The following is a 5,070-nucleotide window of genomic DNA, read 5'->3' as shown; positions in this document are numbered from 1 at the left end:
CAATTGTACAATTCACCTTGCAACATTTTGCAATGTGCAAATGTTATGAATAAAGGGCAGGTGTCGTTTTATTTTTTTTTTGAAAGCAGATACTTAGCAAAAAAAAAAGGAAACAGAATTTGGAGAGATGGCAGACAGGGCATTTAACATTTGGAGTGACTATCTAGGATTGAGTAAGGTTATAGAGAGCATTATACAATCGGGACGCAGGCAAACCCATTGGAGAGTGGAGCCGGAGGATAGACGGTTGGGAACCGGGGAGACGGTGGGACGTGATCTGAAGGCCGGGATGCCTCAGTTACAACACAAGCCAGCGGGTCTGAGGAGTCATCACAGCTTAACCATGGATCTCGGGACTGGGCTTTTCTTGACAATAAACGTCAAAGACGTTGAAAACAGGCGCTGCAGAGGTGAAGCAAGCAGACAGCTTGGTGCTTCTGCCCGGTCTCGGCACCCAGCTGCTTTCACCCCTGGCGACGCGATCGTAGGGAGACAGCCCTGTCCTGGGAGCCCGGGGCAAGCAGACTTGCTGAAAGGGCCGGCTCAACCAATTCCAGTCAACCCTGGAGGGGGCCTGGCTGAGTTTGCAACATCCCCACCTGCCCAGGGAGAAACAAGGAGAACTGGAGCTACTGGCGCACGCACCGCCTGCAGGATCGACCAGGGTTTATTCATCTGCACTTTCTGTAAGCAAAACGGGGAGTCCCGGAACATCTACGCCTCGCACGTTCTTAAAGACGATGACGGCAGGACCGTGTGTCCGATCCTCCGCAGGTACACCTGCCCGGTGTGTAAGGCAACTGGAGACAGAGCGCACACCAAACGCTTCTGCCAGTCGCTTCGAGGAAATTACAGGTCAACTTACAAGAAAACATCGAGGGGACACCGTATGCACCAGCGAGGTGGAGAAACTATTTAAGAACTAGTCTGATTGATGCATCTTCAGTGAGGTTACATTCTGGGTGTGTAAATAAATAATTGTGGCAGGTGGACAATAGGAAGTTAGCCATTGTTGCAGGTTTTTCACTGTTTTGAATAAACGACTTTATGGAGCAAATGGGGCTTGTCGTGTTTGAAATACACTTAAGCAGAGCTCTTTCTAATTCGGGTCACCCACACAAGTCCAGTCCGGGGTGGGAAGGGGTGTACTCACCAATTGGTTCCCCCCAAAAAGTTAAAACTTCCCAGAGGAAGGACATCTCCCTGATCCACCCCTCCCCACAAGGTAAGGCATATCGGTGCCGGCCACTGTCCCACCAAATCGCTTGGTCAAGATCCGTCCAATTTGCCATGTCATTAATCAAATGGAATAGAATTCCCGGCCGAAGAAAACTGAGCAGCGCCGGGTGCCACACTCTAGGGTGAAATTAACTAGAGGCCAGACCGCTCCTGGATTAATAACTTCATCAAATAAGAAGGGTTTTGCCGTGTAAATGAGGGTTTGAAATACAAACGTTAGGCAAAAGGGTCATGACTGCAGCCGTTTTGTCAATTACATCCAGGAGTGATAGAGCACAGAGAAAGGGCAAATACAGTTTGCGCTGTGCTGTACAACTCCATGACTGTGGTCTAAAACAACAACTTCACTGCTCAAAGTCTGTCTTCCAGCACTTAGCCCATAGCCTTGAATGATCTCAAGTGCACATCTAAATATTTGTTGAATGTTATGAGGGCTTCTGCCTCTCCTATCATCACAGGCAGTGAGTTCCCGATTCCCACCATCCCTCTGGGTGAAAAAATGTTTCTTCACATCCCCTCTCAACCGCCTGACCCTTATCTTAAATCTCTGCCTCCTGCTCACTGATCCATCCCTTAAAGGGAAAATTTTCTTCCTCTCTATTCTATGGCTTTAGTAATATTAAATATCACAATCATGTCCCCTCTCAATTTCCTCTGCTGTAAGGAAATTAATTCTAGTCTGTCCAATCTCTTTTCATAACTAGAACACTCCAGTCCAGGTCTTGGTAAATCTCCTCTGCACCCTCTCCAGTGCTATCACATCCCTCCTATAATATGGATTCCATAACTGCACACAATACTGCTTTGGCCTAGTCAACACATTGTGCAGTTCCAGCATAACCTCACTGCTCCTAAAATGCAAGGGACTCGTGGACCTGCTCATCAAGGTCCCTCTGATACTCCGCGTCCTACCATTCATTACGTACTCACGAACCTGCCCCTTCTTGCACTGGTAATTTTCTAAAGCTTAGCAAATCCCAGTGTTTCTGAATCTGGTTCTCCAAACTAAAAGTACCTCAAATCTCAAAACCTGTGGGGACCCTCAGGGACTGGAGGACATGCATAATAACACATGACAATTACAAGATGCAGGACAAATAACAACAATCTCCACCAAGACACTCCAAGCAATAATTAATTTATGGGATATGGGCAACGCAGGGTTGGTCATTTATTGTCCATCCCCGGTTGCCCTTGAGAAGGTGGTTGTGAGCTGCCTTCTTGAAACACAGCAGGCCGTTTGGTATTGAGACTCCCGCAATGGCCTCAGGGAGAGGGATCCAGGATTCTGTCCAAGCAACAGTGAAGGAATGTCGACATATTTCCAAGTCAGGATCGAGTGACTTGGAGGAGAATTTGCAGGAGGTGGTGTTCCCATGTGTCTGCTGCCCTCGCCCTTCTCGATAGAATTGCTTGTGAGTTTGGAAGATACTGTCTAAGGAGCCTTGATGTCTCCCTTTGACATTCATAAATTTCCTTTCTGCTCCTTTACAAAACGTCACCTTAGTTAGATTATTATTTGATCCCATTAGGGCAACCCAATGTTACATTTTCTGACGAACCGAAAGGTATCAAAACAATGATCTAGCCAGTGTTTACCTTGTGTAGATAGTAGTTTAGTCAGTTCAAATCTGTTGGTGTGACCATGGTGTAAGATCAGATGGAAAAGATCACTACTTATAATCATTCAGGTTCACTTCCATTCTCCCATGGTCTACAGCAGGGACAAAGTGCAACATATAGATTCTTCCCTTCTCCCATTATACTGGGTCTGAATACTGTCCCTCCCCCAGATTGGGTTCCCGAATGACTGCAGAGGCTGCTCCGTGTCAAAGTGAGGCCAAGAAGGAAGAAGGAAGATTGACTCAGTGCCAGTGCACAAAGACCATCATGGAATCCTTACAGTGTGGAAGCAGGCCATTCAGCCCAGTGAGTCCATACTGACCCTCTGAAGAGCATTCCCCCAGATCAACACCCCTACCCTATCCCTTCATTCCCCACAGCTAATCCACCTAGCCTGTACATCCCTGGACAATTTAGCATGGCCAATCCACCTAACCTGCACGTCTTTGGACTGTGTGAGGAAATCAGAGCACCCCGAGGAAACCCATGCAGACATAGGGAAAACATGCAAACTGCAGACAGTTGCCCAAGGGTGGAATCAAACCTGTGTCCCTGGTGCTGTGAAGCAGCAGTGCTAACCATTGATCCGCCATAGAATATGGGAAAAACATGGGAATAAAACAACAAATCCAACTGTCGCTGGATTTAAATGTGTAAACTTTGAAATCATCCCCTGTGCTCCAAGATATAGATCATTTATAAGTCTTAGGAAAAGCATGCCTGAGGAAGTCCACTACAAACTTTCCTCCAGCCTAAAAGGTACTATTAACAATTACTCTCTGTTTCCCCTCCCTAAACCAATTTTGTATCACACTACTATTACCCCTTTTATTCCATGTGTTAAAACTTTTCTCACACATCTGTTCTGTGGTAAGGTTTTGAGGTCCACGTACACCACAACAACTGCATTTGCCCCTCCAATCCTCTCTGTTATCCCTCTTCATGAAAGGTTTATAGCCTCTATACCAAGTACCAAGTCATGCCAACATCCCACACACCATTCTTTGACCTTCCACTTAAAATGCCAACTTGATTCAACCAACTTCCCATTCAATGGCAATATCACTGCTGAATATTCCACCATTTTCTCATTGGAAATGGTCATTGCCTGTACTTGCATAGCATGGATATTGCAGTAACATGCAGTTCCTCAACAAACCAGCCTAACTCTTTCTCATCCTTTCCAATTCAGAAGTCATACTGGACTCAGAATTTTAACTCTGTGCATCTCTCCACTGCTACAGTCAGACCTGCTGAGTTCCTCCAGCATTTTCTGTTGTTATTTCAGATTTCCAGCATCTGTAGTATTTTGCTTTTATCACCATCCTAACTTGGAACTGCATTGCTGATCGTTCACTGTTGCTGGGTCAAAATCCTGGAACTTTTTCCCTAATAGCTCTGTGGGTGCATGGATTACAGTAGTTCAATGTGGCAGCAGATCACCACCTTATAAAGGGCAATTGGGGATGGACAACAGATGCTAGCCACGCCGCCATCCCTGTGAACAAATTTTTTTAAAAACAACAAATACTTCACTTCGGAGTTTATAATTACTTGGAACTGTCAATTATAGTGAAGTGACAGACATCCAACTTTGAAATTGAAAAGTTGCAAGATCAGTCATGCAGCACAATTCCTATACCAAAACACTCAGGTTTATATCAACAGAGTGAATCTGAAAGTATTGATTGTTTTAACACAAGTTATTTTTCAAATATTTAAACTGAAAGAGTTTTACGTGTCTTGATAAGTTGACAACTCTTTTTGCCAGCTCCAATGAGAATGACTGTTCCAATGATTTTATGCGCTTTTGTGCATATTCATGCCCATTTTTAACAATGCCAAAGAGCACTTTACCCCTCCCAAAGAGCATCTGACCTCTTCCGAATGTATCAATCAAAGTGATATACTGTGGATGCTGGAGATCTGGAAAATAAACAAAATAGGGCAGCACGATGGCTCAATGGTTAGCACTTGCTGCCTCAGTGCCAGGAACCTGGGTTCAACCCCACCCTCAGGTGACTATCTGTGTGCAGTTTGCACATTCTCCCCATGTCTGCGTGGGTTTCCTCCCATGGTCCAAAGATGTGCAGGTTAGGGTGGATTGCCCACGCTAAATTGTCTATAGTGTCCAGGGATGTGCAGGCTAGGTGGCTTAGCCACGGAGAATTCAGGGTTACATGGATAGGGTAGGGGTGTGTCTTGTGG

Source organism: Rhincodon typus, chromosome 38 (assembly GCF_021869965.1).
Source record: "Rhincodon typus isolate 14 chromosome 38, sRhiTyp1.1, whole genome shotgun sequence".
Classification (NCBI taxonomy): Eukaryota; Metazoa; Chordata; class Chondrichthyes; order Orectolobiformes; family Rhincodontidae; genus Rhincodon; species Rhincodon typus.
This window is presented reverse-complemented; position numbering follows the sequence as displayed.